Source organism: Pholis gunnellus (assembly GCF_910591455.1).
Source record: "Pholis gunnellus genome assembly, chromosome: 1".
Classification (NCBI taxonomy): Eukaryota; Metazoa; Chordata; class Actinopteri; order Perciformes; family Pholidae; genus Pholis; species Pholis gunnellus.
Genome location: NC_136528.1, coordinates 26,471,685 through 26,488,163, shown reverse-complemented (window position 1 = coordinate 26,488,163; position 16,479 = coordinate 26,471,685).

The window sequence follows — 16,479 nt, the reverse complement described above, 5'->3', positions numbered from 1 at the left end:
GAATGGGACTGCAGAGCGCTGGTGTGTTGAACAATTTTAACATTTGTAGTCTCTTGATTAGTGTTGTCACGTCACTGTAAATTATTCGATACAATACCATTAAAAACATTGGTATTCTATAACCTTTTCAGTACCACGGGGAAACATTGACACAACATTGAGAGCATGAAACTTTAGATTTCTGTTAAGACATAGAGCGGTGGGTGGGTGTCAACTCTGTGTTGGAGAGAAGAGAGCAGGAAGAGCTGCTGGTACCCGTGTTTTGATGCTGTGGTAAATGTATATTGAAACTTTCAAATAGTCAGTCTTGATATGTTTCGATACTCCCAGGTTCCAGACTTTATTGGGGCTACTGTCCATGAAATGGGTTTCCATGGCTGAGCAGTGGCACTCAGGCCTAAGTTCACTCTGAGCAATGCTGAGCAGTCGATGGATGGAGTGGCGTAAAACACATTTGCCCCTGGAGCTTTGGAAATGGGTTGTTGTGTTGAAGTGATGAATCACGCTTTACTATTTGGCAATCTGATGGATGAAACGTAGTTTGGCGGATGCTGGGAGAACAATAACTCTGTATTTATAGTGCCAACTAAATACAGGTCTAATGGTTTGGGCTACGCCCCTTATTTCCAATTAAGGGAAATGTTAATTCTCCAGTATTTAAGACAAAGTGTGCTTCCAACTTTGTGGCAACAGTTTGGGGAATATCCTTTCCTGTTTTTACATGGCAATGCCTCCATGTATAAAGTCAGGTCCATAAATAAGTTGAAGAACATCACTGGCCTGCACAGAGCCCGGACCTTAAAGGGAAACACCACCTAGATTAAGAATTCCAATATGTTATTCCCATCACCCTTGGAAAGTTAAATCAATATCTGTGAACATGAGCTACTCTCTTTCACAGCCAGAAACCAGAGACATATATGTTTCAAATTTGTGATGTCATCAAGTATAAAGTCCGGAGCTGCTCCATCAATGAGTGGCAGACTGACGTTTTTGGATGTTTTCATTTTTATAAACAAATGTGCTTCATTCTACTTGTTCTGAAACAGAAAATGTGCCGCATATAATCAGAACATTCCCCTGGGTGCTGGCAGTGTCATCTATAACATCTCTCCCAGCTCATCGTCTATGGAGCAGTTCCAAACTTTACACTTGACGACATCACAAATTTGAGTTTCAGACACAGACTGTACATAGGAAGTGGGCGTAGTCGTCGGGACGCCACCCATTGGTTTGTGGACTGCTGTTTTGAAGCCTTGAGTTCTGCATTTTGGACGTCGCCATCTTGGCTCTTTGCAACCAGTGAACGGAAGTTGGACGTTGGGAGTGACGTAGGGACGCCCGATATGGCTTTGTAGAGGTAGCGACCAGTCAATCACAAGGTAGCCACGCCCGAAAGCATACCCTGCTTTATGGTCTATTTTACTTTAAATGGGACTTTATTTTACTAAATGAATATCAAGCGTTATTGAAGAAGACTTGAAACTAGCAATTGAGACCATAAACTCATGTTTACAATGTTTACTGAGGTAATAAATCAAGTGAGAAGTAGGGTCATTTTCTCATAGACTTCCATACGATCATACTTCTTTTTGCAACCACAGGAGTCGCCCCCTGATGGCCATTAGAAAGACTGCAGGTTTAAGACACTTCCACATTGGCTCTCTTAGACCATAGGAACATGTATGAATTTAGAAAATGGGCATAGTTTCCCCTTTAACTCCAGCAACATCTTTAGGATGAACTGAAACTCTGTCTGTGAGTCAGGCCTCATCACCCAACATCTGCGCCTGACCTCACTACCTCTCGTGGCTGAATGGGAGCAAAACACACAAACGCTAATATGAGTGGTTTTCTGAGTTTTTGGGGTATAACTGTGTTAATAGAGAGCTTTATAAGTTTTTCATCTAGGTTATGCATTTTCGCACTAAATAAAAAATACTTTACTTTTTTAATTAAACTGGCTCAGTATTGGATGAATCATCTCCAATGGCAGACAAGCACAACCTTCATCCGACGGCATTTTGAGCCCTGGTGGCCATTCCCTGCATCTCTCTCTGTGTGTTGGTGTGTGTGTGCTTGTGCACACATCCTTGGAAACAAATATCAAACTGCTCATGTAGCCGGATTTACAACCCTTACGTCCACTCAGATCAGTGAGATGCCACACTTCACTGCTGTCCCAATTACTTTCAAAGGTAATTCCGACCTTACCAGACACACACACTCACGCACACACACTCACGCACGCACACACAAATGACCGGTCATAAAGTATACATAACATACCACATATTTACAGTGCATATGCCCTTTTATACACAAACACCCTAAGGATTCATTACACTTGAATTAATGATATCCCAGCTGATTTCTTCCTCAGGCCCACCTACAAATCCCAGACTCCCCTGGGACTGGGTCTAGGACGGAGCTGTGTTTATGGGTTCGACGTGTGCCCACACACACACACACACTGTCTCACACCTTTTATATTCCCTATCAGCTGCCAGTGAGGGGCTGCAATGATGTCATACAACACAAGCGCAAGGTCATCCCAATGTTCGCCTACGTTTTAGCACCAATTTCATGTGCTTTTGCTTACCGTTCAGTTTAGGGGGGATGCACCGATTGTTTGGATCGTGTGTGCCTTTCATTTGTAGCCCAGCCCCAGTCCTCAAACACAAACACACTTTAGCTCTCACACCATAAACCATCTGCAGGCTTTATTGATTTGGCAATGAATCAATTAGTGAATTATTTAATTAGCAAAGCATTATGGGTCATGCCAGAGCTGCGACCACCCTGCGGTGTTCCCAGGTCTCTTTAAATCATTTTACACATATGTTTTGTGGCTCATGCATGGTGTGAGCATGTAGTCTTATCTGTGCAAAAGGACCGGAGAAAAGTTTTCTCAATACAGAGAAATCAGACATGGTTCCTGTGAGACCTTGTAAAGCCGCCCAGTAAAGTTTCTGTTGTTACTTCCCAGACAAGGGATCCTATTTCTTTCAAGCTTTATGTGTGCAGACCCAGAACTTTTGCTGTCACTCAAGTCCAAATTAGCCTTGGCTGCTGCTGAAAGAGAGAGAAATATGGACGTTACGTCTGCCCCGTTGAGTGGATGAGTTATGACTTGTGTTCGTGTTTGAGGCGTTCTTTCCGTCCAGGGGCTTTCTTTGTGCTCATTAATTCATGGGAGTGTTTGGGTTAAAATGCATAATGAGTTCATTAAGGTGGATTGGCGTAATCAGGAAAGGTATTGCCTTAATTACTGGCTCAGGGCCAGACCTATCCGTTCTCTGTGAGATCGGCAACCCACCCTGTCCACAAAGCTCACTAATTTAATTAAGTGTACAAAATGCTACACCCTAACGTCGCCCTTGGGGGCAATTATGGCACTAGAGATTGAAAGATCTCCGCCGGGGGTGTTTTACTTACTGGCAGGAGATTGCCTGTGTCAGTTAGCTGATTGCATTGATTATATTGATTTGTAACAGCTTTTCGGGTAATTTCATCTGCAAAGGTGAGAGCAACACGTTGGCCCGGGGACTTTTTTATTTATCCTTTCTTTATTTAGACCTTGCACTCTTTTGCCAAGTGATTAGATGAAATGGAGCTCCACAATAAGTCTTTTAAAGTGGGAGTTGGGGAGGGAGGATCGATAGTTTTTATTTGCCGTATAAGGTCAGTTGGATGTTATGAATTCTTCTAAAGACATAACAACTCTTTCACCTACAGTGAAAGTGCTGTGTGGTGGTGCTGAGGCAGCAAAGTTTGGCTTAAACCGGCAAGACAAAATCTTCAGCTCAAAAGTCAGACGGGTTTTAATTTACCTAAAACACACAAACCAGCACGTAGGGATAGATTTCTTCACCCAATGCTGAATTTCCCTGTGCTTGATAGAGATACCTCCTTAGTTTTAATTTACTTCGATGAAAGGTTTTACGTTCAGCCGAAGTTTATTTATTTTAGCAAAGTTAAATTCAAACTGTAGAATCCATTTCTTCAATAGATACATATACTTTACCATCTGACCTCTATGTTAGGGTCATAACAGAATACTCAAAATAATTATTAACGGATTGTTAAAATGATAAAGAAAAAAACATTCAAATTTTGTTAAAGGATAGGAATCTACCTATTCCATACCCAGATTAGAATTTAATATGGCAAATAATATTGTTTAATTCACATACATGACAGATTTGTTCAAATCCTTCATCCAATTCTGCATATATATTGCAGCTGACAGAGCTCAACACACTGAAATTGAACAAAACATAAGCAAACAAATAAAGCAGAAGAAAACTATAGTTTATGTGCCACACATGTTTTATTTGTGTGACAGATCATTAAACCACCTGTCTTTTAGTTATTTGCACCTTTTTATTATTTCAATTTTGTCAAAGTTTTGAAGGTGCTTCCTTGCAGTGCGTTGAGGTCCCGGTCGCTGTACAAAAGCTACTGAAATTGCTTCTATTCTGTCAATGAAGTAGAGAAATAGGGCCCAATCGATTAGTTATAATTACAGACGTATGAGCTGTGTGAAGCATGACAACGGCAAAAGGAGGCTAATAGTTTGATGAGCAGTTCATCAGCACTGATTAAGAGGATGGGATGACAAGATAATCCAGAGGTGGTGCGGTCATTAACGGTGGCCAAAGAGCAAATTAGCTGATTAAACAACTTCCCGCCCAGCCAATGCCAGAAGGGAGGGGCTCCACGAGTGATGGATGAGGAGGCGTGGAGGAAGTGTTTATGTCGCTTGCCAGTAGAGTTGTCACTGAATGAGTGAAGTGTCTTCATCAATTTGGAGCCATTACCATGTCAAAAGGAGAGGATAGTGTTTGAAGGAGGGGGACAGATTGGGGGGGAGAGAAGCAGAAAACCCATCTGCATACTACAAGCTTATTCATTTTCACACACACACACACACACTCCTCCAGCCCCTCCCACCAGGCAGGCCAGTTTACCGTAAGGCCGTTTAATTTTCCTGAAATAGGGCTGTGACAGCTGTGTCATGCTGATGAGAAGGTGCTGAGAAGAGTGGCGGCCTGTCACATCTCATCTATCTCAGCACTGATACTGCTGAACCTCCTCTTCTTCCTTCTCCTCCTCCTCCTCCTCCTCCTCCTCCTCCTCCTTCTCTTCTTCTGCCTTCACATCCTCGTGTCTCTCCGTTCTTCCTTCTGAGATGTCAAATGTTCTCCTCAAATAAACGCAGCATGTCTCAGTCTGTTAACCTGATGTAGGGAAGGGGCATTGATTGACGTTGGTAAAGGACAAAAGTAATAACGGGGAGCTGTTTTTTATTTCACCTGCATTGATTGTTACAGGTCTCTTTATCATCTGACCCGGCTCAATTATGCCAATTGGATAGCGTGGTGACACTGTGAGGTTGTGGGGACAGAAAGCGAGAGGGTGTGTGTGTGTGTGTGCGCGTGTGTGTGTGTGAGAAAGGTGGAGTAAAGATGGTGTAGATGAGTGTAGAAATAGCTTGTTTGCGGAATATGCATCACTTAGGATGTATTACTCTGCAGAGAGAAGGACAACAATTTAAATGTTAGTGATGTCATTTCCACCTGTCAGTCATGTCTTGGTGCAATAAATGTGGAGCCATTACATAAATGAGATGTTGACGTGACCCTTTATATGCATGCATGCAGACACACACATACACACTGCTATCTCTTTAGGTTTATGTAAATAGGATAGAATACAAATCTAGCAAATGACCTGAATCCATCGTGTTTGCTGTTAGAGGAAACACTTTGGTCGGTTGTAAATCCGGAACGTCTAACAGCAACGGATCTGAATTTAATTTGTCTTTTTGTTTGTCTTTTGCAAATTAATATAAAAAGCAAGCAAAACATATCTTCATATATTCCTGCACTTCTGCATAGTGCAATTCCATTTGTGGCAAGTAATGTTTTTTCTTTTGCGTGTTCGCCCACTATAACTTTTATTTTTTTGGTTTCAATTTCTCACATTTCCCTGAACCGCTTTTTGACAAACCCCAGAGACCGTTCCTGACATTAGCAGATGCAAAATAAACCAACCATACCTTAAACCTGGGGCGTAAATTATAGCTTTATTTAGACCAAAACAGACTTTTAGGCTGTCCTAACCAATAAGTATGTTTGCCATACACATAGTTGGTCATATTCCCTCTGCCACTCTACCTGCTGCTGTTTGATCAGCAGCAGGTAGAGATTAAACATATTACCTCCTGTCGACACTCCAAAAGGGTTTTTCTCTGCACTTGACACTCTGCTGTACCTGCAAGAGTTAATAACGTGCACCCGCTGTGATAATTATAGTAAGAGAGTGAGAGCAAGCAACAGCTGCAAAGCACAATGTTGTGGATGTTTTGCACTTAAGTATATCAAATAAATTGTTATTTATTGGCTTTTGTTCATTTAAATTCAGCAGCACCAATCCTTGTCTGTGTGATTACGTTCACACAGACATCATTTGTAAGAAGGGCAACCATATAAATATCTTTAACTTTACGAGTCAGTTTTACTGATGCCAAACTGTGAGACGTCTCCTTATTCACTAGGATTTGAATATCTCTTTTATTTTAAAGCAATTGTATGTTTTTCCTGTAACAGACGGAAATTAGTTTGCATTTCCTTACATTTAATCTTCATGGCACATATGTAATAAACATAGGATCAGAGGACCAATGTCTGCAATAAATGTAATAATGTCAGGCATATTTGTATTAAAAAGGGTTTAAAAGTCGCGAGCAGACATTTATGCACCAATATCTGGCCTTAATAGTCTGAGTTTCTCTCAGTCCACTACAGGTGTTTTTATCTTCCATGCAGATAGAATAAAGAAAGTTTTCCTTGGAACCTGCCAGAACCATTGCAATGTGCTAGTAGTAAACACACTATCACACTATCTGCCTTTTAAAGATGCACTGTTACTGATGGAGTAATCATTTGACATTCATCACTGTTGTATGAGATAGTAAACTTAACTTAACTAACGTAACTACACTTAAAATATCACCAAACTCAAAATGGACCCAGAAAATCGACATCATCATTCATTTAAAAAAAATAAAAAAAGTTAAACTGGATCTATTCTCTTGCGCATATTTCTGTCCACACACAAACACGGGTACCTGTACGTACATGCGGGCATGCAAGTTCATGTGTAACCTTCACAAACAGTGGATGGAGCCGCTGGGACTACGCCTCGGCCTGGGACTGTATTAATGATGCCAGCTGCTTTGATGCTGTCAGCCAGACGGATTACCCTGCTCTTAACCCGCTTTTGAACTCAGCGTGCCACACAAAAGCCAGCTGTGCACCTTCACACCAGTGCAAATACTTATTCACGTTAATGCTACTTTATTCACCGTCATAACTTCACAAGTGAAAGAAGGACACATTTATTTTGAGTCAGCATTTAGATCACATGCCGCTCGCACTGAAAACAGGCTGGATTAGAAAAGGTCAACAGCTCAGTGAAGGCATACAGTTGAAAGGGGAAAAGCATCATCATCATATGTCGATTAGCTCAAAAGCCCTGGGAAAGCAAATACAGTTATTACAACAAAAAATGTATCAATGTGGGGAGAGTTTTACAAAGAACACAAATGTTCCTGTTTTACTCAGAATCTACATGGATTCATTCACTGCTTTGTGGCCACAATGTATAAGAGCAGAAGAATTGTATCCACTTAATTTGTGTTTATTCCAGGCCTTATGGCTTTTAAACCTAATTTCTAATGTATTAATGCAGAGCAGCGAGTGACAATAACTGTCTTTCATTAAGCATAGTACTGCAAGTGATATTAAAGATTGAGGTGTAAACTCCCATTAGAATAGAAAACTGTTTCCATGTGTCGCTTTGCAGTTTACAGAGCTGAGGTGGGAGATGCTGGGAGTAGGTATGGGGGAGGCTGGGTTGGAAGGTCAGAGTCTCTCTTGCCGGAGGAGGGGAGGCGGTCTGTGTAGGTGTGGGTGGGTAGGTGGAGGGGAGGGGGGGATTTAATTAGAGCGAGTGCCTGCATCCCCCATGGTCTCCTGTTCCGTATTACTGCTTGCTGCCAAGGGTTAACTGGCCTGATAAATGGGATCAGTCACACTTGTACACACATACACACGCACACACACACACACACACACACACACACACACACACACACACACACACACACACACACCTACCTACCTGTGCTGTAGAGAGGGAATGACTAAGGCTTGTATGATACTAGCTAAATGGGATAAGATACAGATATTGAAATAGCACGTAGCCAAACTGTTCTGATACGCCGCAATTAGACACACACATTGTAACTATAACAAAAACGTAAACGATCGCTTGTTCAATGTTCGATTGGTCAGAAGCATCTGCTTATACATTTGGAAGCGACATGACCAATGTGACTGACACATATCAACCACTATTTTATATGAATTTGGTACAGACATTCATGGTGCCCAGAGGATTAATCATACTGACTTTGTTGATCTCTGACTTTTCATCTATAGCGTCATCAGCAGGTCAAAATGATTGTTTTCTAATACCTTGTTTTATGACAAAATTATCTGCAAAACTAGCGACATTCCCATCAGGCTCAGCTGTACTTTTGAGTTTAGTCAGTCCAAAGTGCTTCACAGTTAATAATAAAAATGCATAGTGGTGCACAGCATGAAAACAAAGCAAACGAAGCAGGCAAATTAAACCAAATTGCAAAGAAAAACCTTGCACAAAAATGCATGCCAACAAAAAACAAATGTTTTATGTTGTATGGACTCAGCTGATCTGACAGGGAGGGTTAGCGAACCGCATAATGTTGGTGTGTTGATGTTTTGAAGATGTATTGTGGGAAATTTAAGAGCAATTGGTTCAGAAATATTAGAGGGTGTCATGCCATGAGGACGTTGAATGTGATCACAAGGATCTTTAACTGAATCCCGAAAAGTACAGGGAGCCAATGAAGTATAGGCCAGAATGTGGGTAACACTCGTCGTTAAGTGTTTGTCAAAAGCCTGGCTGCCACGTTAAAATTGAAGTCGAGCAATTGACCCTTCGCCAAGCTAACGCAGGCTGGCCAATCATAGGGTCTGCCAGCTCTGACTAGGGTCCTACAACTACATAGCTCTTATAGACTCTCATGCAATCCTTTAAGATTTTCTAAATGTTCAGGTTTTGTGGATTTCCAGCTAGTTTCACGTTGTGTGGTTGTGAAACTCGTTACCCGGAGAGGTTTGAGAGAGATTTTAGTTTCTAAAATGTTATGTTTATGTAAAAACCTGTTGAGCTAACATTAGCAGATTACTTTAGCAGATCATTAACCAGCTAACTTTAGTTAACGGAAGTGTGGGCTTCATGGTAATTCTGATAGCAGGGGGTGGGGGGGGGACTTAACAGTTGCAGACTCCCTTACAAAAGAAAATAAGGGGTTACAGTAGTCCAGGCAGGAAAAGATAAAATCATGTATGATTTTCTATTGATTTAAATATTTCTGAGTTGCAAAAAACAAGACTGAACCAATTTCTTAATTTGATTAAAATTCAGATTTTGATCAAACACAACACCAAGTTGTCTAGCAGATGGTTTTATATTCCCTGGCAAATTACCTACATAACCATCTCAGAGCAGTTCCTTTATGCTGAGCCAATGCTTTAGTCTGTGCAGCAAGATGGTATGATTGACAGTGCCAGAGGCAAAAAACTAATTGAAATGGGTTGAGAACATTATTAGTTTCCACCTCTTCCAGTATTTGATTAGTTAGCTGCAGCCTTTTCAATTATTTTTCAGACAAAAGCTAAATTAGAGATTTGTCTGTAATTATGAGGTAGTGTTGGGTCAAGGCCAGGTTTCTTTAATGGGTGTTGAATACAAAATCTCTACTGGCTCCCCTTCCAACAACGAATCCAATACAAAGTCCTTCTCCTCACTCATAAAGCCCTCCACAATCAGGCCCCCTCCTACCTCACCGACCTGCTTCACCACCACACTCCATCCCGTCGGCTCCGCTCCTCTGATGCCAACCTCCTGTCCCTTGAACAGAAGAGGCTGGTTTTACAAGACCATCAATGGTGGTAAACAGAACGTAAGGGTTATGCCATTTTGCCGCTATAAGGTTAGTAAAATACTTCAGTCACTCTTTTTTGGTCTATAGATTACAAGCAGACAATTACGCCATCATATGAAGGAGGTAAACTTTAGTTTATTTTTCTTTCACCTTCGTTCTTCTACATTCTCATTTTAGTTGACGAATATCAAAACTTACGATGACTGACACCTTGACCTTGCCTTAATGGGAGCAATGTGATCTAAAACTGATGACGAAATGACTTTAGGACGAAAAGGATTTTTGTACATCACTTAGCAAGTGACACACTGACACTGACTGAGTTCAACCTAATTAGTTCTCATTAGAAAATGTAGAAATGCTAACACGCTAAACTAAGATGGGGAACATGGTAAACATTTTACCTGCTCAACATCACCATGGTAGCATTGTCGCTGTGAGCATGTTAGCATGCTGACGTCAGCATTAAGCTCAAAGCACTGCTGTGTATGTAATTGCAGCCTCACAGAGCCATTAGCATGGCTGTAGCCTCTACGGCTTGTTCATCTAGCACCGGAGATAATGTACAGTCTTTATATTAACACAGACCACAGTGATGTAAAACAAACAAAGATTCAAATATAAGTAAAATTCATGTGTGGAGATATTTAAATAACTTCAACCGAGAGTTCTGACAGTCTTTTTCATTTTATGTTTACTGTCTTCGCTGTCTGTCTTTGCCACCGTGAATATCAGTGTGAGCAAAAGAGAAAACTGTCAAACAATAGACTAGGTGTTTCCCAGTTTGGTGACATTCATAAGGTAATTTTCTGTGAGGTGTAACACAATGTATGTTGGGTGCGTGTCTTTTCATAAATCTTCAGTCTTCATCAAGGCGGAGGCCGTGTCCATTAATAACCCAGTGTGGTTGGCCTGATGACAGAACACAATGCACCTAATGGAACAATTTATTTCCATAATGCTGCATTGTCAGAGCAAACGCACAGCCTCAGGGAGAGGCGAACAGGAGAGTGAAGGAGCCGGTGCAAGAAAAGGACAATGAAGGACATTAAAGGCACATTCAGTTAGATTTTAAAACATTAGTGGGTACATGTATAGTAATATTTAATGCTAGAACTCGCAGACAGAATGGAGATGAACTAGGATCTTATGTTCTTCATTTTCATGTTTCTCCCATCTTAATCCAAAATCCTGGCAGCAATCTGCAGTGATATTTCAACGACAGACAGCTGGGGCAAACACTTAACACCTCTTATACTACAGGGTAAAACCTGTTGACAGATACAGATGTGTCCATAGGTTTTCTTTAAATAAGATAATTAATACCCCATTGAACACTGCTGCTCTCAAATATTTAGACAGGAAGGCTGAAGTGCCACTAAAATAGGGGCACTTTAAATAGCGGACTGTGAAAATTAGTGTTTCACTTCCTTCTCTGGTTGAAAAGTTCAAATGCATCACTGATGTGTGTGGTCACAAGTTTGCTCTGTTGTATCTTTACATAACCACACCCAACGGTGATGTCACAGTTTATGGAGACACCCTCATGAACAAATCTACATTGCATGCATTTTTAGCTTGCGTTGAGGTGGTTTTTAACTCAAACGCTCCTCCACGTTTACCAAACAAATAGGTAGTTTGTAATAACCACATTGTTGAGGTAAGAGAACGATTGTAGTGATGGTTAAAAGAAAACCTGGCTCGTGGTAGGAAACAGGAAATAAACAGCTGTCTCCAATGGTAATGTCTGACATTTTGTTGACCCGTCCATCCACTCTGATGACCTCCTCTTCCTCATGCGGTCTTTGTTGCTCCATAAAACATCACTTGATCTCCTCCTTTGCCCCTGATGGAGTCATCCCTAATCCTTGTCATCAGTGCCATTGGGTCGGAATCCGTGTGAAAGCAAACAAAACCATGCAGGTTCACCAGAAACTCCTTTACCTCAGACTCCACCCCAGATCCAACTTTGCTGCTGCTGTCAACCTGCAATCAGAGCTCCGGCGGGAGGAGGAGAGTTCATCGTCCGGCAGCAGCGGCTCCTCCTCCAGCCTGGAGCAGAGCTTCACATCCTGCTCTGCTGGTCCCAGCTGGGAGCGAACACAGACACCATGCTGGTGGAGGCCCAGGCCGTATTACTGGGCCCGCTGGAGGTAACAGAGGCACGGGAGAACCAGAACCAGGACTGAGCGAAGCAGACTGTCAGACCCTGCTGCAGCAAAAGGAGAGGTATTCTAAATGTTGATAGATGATATAGATGATGATATTTTAACACAACCAAATGTCAACAAACATGAGATTTAGTTATGTAAATATGGCAGGTGTAGATCTTTGCTTCCTGGAATCATTTTGGGACACGTGGAAAGAGGATGTCAACTCAGGTGCTTTACTTTACTGTCAAGTGCTTTACAGCACAAAAACCCCAAAATATGTGAAGACAAACACAAGTTTAACATAATAAAATGAGTGTTATTACAGTGGTGAAAGAAGGTAAAATGAAGGATATATAAATACAAGCATAGTCTTTAGTTTTTTTGAGATTATGACTTATTAATGAGTGTATGAAGGTCAGAAAGATCTTAACCTTGGCGATAGTGTATATTGGAGAAAATATAGTATGTTTATACAACCCAAAGGAAATGTTAATAAATGATTACACCCAAATTTCAGACAAAATTTTGTCTTCAATATACATGGAAGATGCTTTAGATTAACGTAGCTTTAAAAGCTAGGGTATACTTGGAAAACTAATTATTTTACATCCTGCAACTTCTTGTCCAACCAAGTGTTTTGGCCTGTTCGTAAACTCAAAGGTGCCCACTTTTAGACAATCTTTCATGGAAGGCATTTGCTCATTTGTGGAAGTGCAAAACATGATAAAAATAGTTAGGAGAGAGAACAAAGAGCTTGGAAGGACTGTAAAAATAAAATAGACTTAACTTTTCAGATTCCACAGTGAATAGTAAGTTTCCATTCAAATGTAAGTTATGTGAACAAACAAGCAGTACAAACTGTGCCACTACCAAAGGGAGTAACTGGATTCAAATTGTGCAGTAGTTTCACTCACTATTTGTATTGCCTGTAGGGGCTGCTGGTGATAACAAAGCTGAGTGCATTTCCAAACCCCACTCTGTGCTCAGAGTTTGCTTACTTTTATTGTTTTGGCTATCAGGTAACAGAACCATACAGCTGTCTGCATCGCCGCCCAGCCACTGCTTAGCTACTGCTCTGCAGCTGTATACACAGTTAATCCAGGTCTCTTCATTGGATCAACTTAAAAGCACATTTTAAATAAATGATCACTTCAAGTTGTAGATTACGATAAGTTTGCATCTGAGTTGTATGAGTGTAAAACAGCTCTGATCAGGCGGCAACTTCCATGAAGCCAATGTGGAAGTGCCTTGAACATGCAGTCTTTCTAATGGCCATCAGGGGGCGACTCCTCTTGTTGCAAAAAGAAGTCTGATTGTGGAGAAGTCTATGACAAAATGACTCTACTTCTTACTTGATTTATTATCTCAGTAAACTTTAGTTTATGGTCTCAATCGCTGGTGTCAAGTCTTCTTGACACCAGCGAAATACCGAACTCAAGGCTTTAAAACAGTGGTCCACAGACCAATGGGTGACGTCACTATGACTATGTCCACTTATTGTATTAAGTCTCTGGGTCTGATACACTAATTTTAACTGCCATAAGGTTATTTATGTCATTGCTTAGTATGTTTGTTTACATGTTGTTATTTGTAAGGTTTGTTTTTAATGCGAATGGGTTTTTTGTTTTGTATAAAAGGGGGGGAACTATTGTTGCGTGCTGTGTTGTACCGGGACGTGTTTGACCGTGGTCAACTAAGTTTTCAGTTCAAGTTTCAAGGGATCATCTTTCGTGTTTCAAGTGGACTCATTTCCCTCTCAGTTGTGTGCAGCCAGTGAGGTACGTTATTTATGTACATTCGCCATTGCGCACATTCGCGCGCAAACTGTGTTTTTATGTAATGTAAACGTCTGATTGTTTTGTATGTCTAAATGTGATTTAAACAGTTCGACGGTGGACGGAGAAGTAGGAGGAAGAATAAATCCATCAGTTGAGAGAACCAAGGTGTCGTGTATTTACTGGAGGGAGTGATACTAATATATAGATAGGAGGTTAGCCAAATATGGGTTGTATTCTTAATCAACTATTACAGCAGTAGTTGTTGCAGACACACCTGGGGGAGATCTGCACACCTTTTCAAATATATGTCTTAAGTATTTATATTAATATGGGGATTCAAAAAAATGTAACAGTACAGTCTTTGAGTCAAAATAAGCACAGAATAGACTTAAAGTATAACTGTTTGACACCTGCAAAGCACATTTTTCTGCCAAGCGAGATGTAAAATGTGTCCTTCTCTACTTATTTGTGACAGGGTGACTAAAAAGGATTTAGGCTGTCGTAAAGATTGAGCACATGTAGTTTATCGGGAGGAGGAGCAGCTTATTCAAACCAATTAGCACACTGACAGAGAGGGATGAGGTCCCTGACCTTGCTGCCCTTGTAGCCATAAACGGAACAAATATAATGAACAAGTGGTGAAGAAAAGACGAGGGAATGAGGCAGAGATGATTGTATTGAAACTTACATTGTTTCTTCAAAGTCAGTGGTGCAGTATATGCTGTACTGTGAATCAGGCTAAAATATAAAAACATGTTACAGAAGTGTCTCTTGCGGGACTGAACACTGTTAGTTTGTTAGTTAGAAAGTCATTGAAAGTCAAAAACAGCTAACTCCAATTTACTCTAATCTAATTTTGTCACCTTTAAAATATACTAAAATGAAGATAAACGTATCGAGATCCATCTGTAGGTACTCTGTGACGGTATTTTGTCTGTTCTGTTCTGTCACTTCATCAGAGCTCTGTTGCCGAAGGAGCTGGACTGACTGCACTTTGTCTCACCTCTGATGACGTTTTGATCAATTGAGAGCCATTAAAATACACCACAATGCAGTGATTTACTTCTGCCACAGTTTCATAGATTGACAGATTTTAGGAGCGCTCCATTAGTCTATTGACAAAGTCAAGTGACTGATCAATTCATTTAATTTAATTTTTTTGGGAATATTGACTTAATTAGAAACAGAAATTACCTGATGGGAGGTGGCACTATGCTAGCATTACCACAAAGAGTCATTTGCTTAAAAGATTAGCCGGATGTGTGATTTAATTTATTTCCTAATCTGCATGGCCCTTCATACACTCCTTGAAGTGACAGAAAAATCTTAAGATTCCTAAGATGTGTTTATTGAAAATGTTACTATTGATGCATCATGTTTCAGATAGATGTCCTTCCTGTCTGACCCCAAAATCAGCAGCTGTCAGTACTTTCTCTTTAGCAGTTTCTCATTCGTTTTTATATTACTTACTCGACTGTGGATTAGTTGCTGCTCTGTGCACACAAAAGGACAACGAGATTCTATTCAAACAAAATGAGAAAACACTGGATTTACATGATAGAGACCAGGCAGCGTAAAAGCCAAATTCTGCAAAAATGCAACTGGGGACGTGCAGCCTCACTCTCACTTGTAGACGCCGTGCCACTGAGTTCCATACAAGCATTTTTTTTTTTGGTTTCGGACTATCCAGAAAATATTATATTTTATGTTATTCTCTGCAGCAATGATTTCCCAGTTATGTTAAGCTAGGCAGCAACCTTCCGGGTCTGAAAAGTGAAGCCAATGCGAAAGATAATTGTGTCTTCAGAGTTCGGTTGTATTTAGCTCCACCCTCTAGTGTCACTTATGTTTGCAAAAGACCAAGATAGCGACGACCAAAATGACGAACTACTAGAGGCTTAAAAAACATCAGTACACAAACCAATGGGTGACTATGTCCACTTCTTACACAGTCTTTTTTTTAAGAAGCTCTTCTAAACTTTCAGGTGAGGTGAAGGAACACGGTCACATCAGGATACCATAAATATTTGTATCATTTAAATGTCATTTAAAATATTTTTTATACTTGATCCACAACAGAATAATGCATCAACATCCACCTTTTTATTTAAAAAGGTAAAATTATATTTCCACTGTTATCTCATGATAATCCATCCAATAGTTGTAGAGAAATGTCACTTAAAACCACAAATGTGAACCTCATGGTGACGCTGTACGGAAAAGTCAAATCTCCAAAGTCATTAGGATTCATCCTCCAGAGACCGAACATGTCTGAACAAAATGTTATGGCCGTCAAATTTGCCGCTAGCATGCCTTAAACAGATCATTTTCTCATCTCCTGTTTGAAAGCAGCAGTATTAATCAGTTGACTGCTGGCAATGCAAAATAACCAAATCTTAAAACATCTTGATATTTAGTTTATACATTTACTGCAAAAGGAAGAATTTCTTTAACGTAAAAAATAAACCTGGCTGTATCTTGCTCTCGA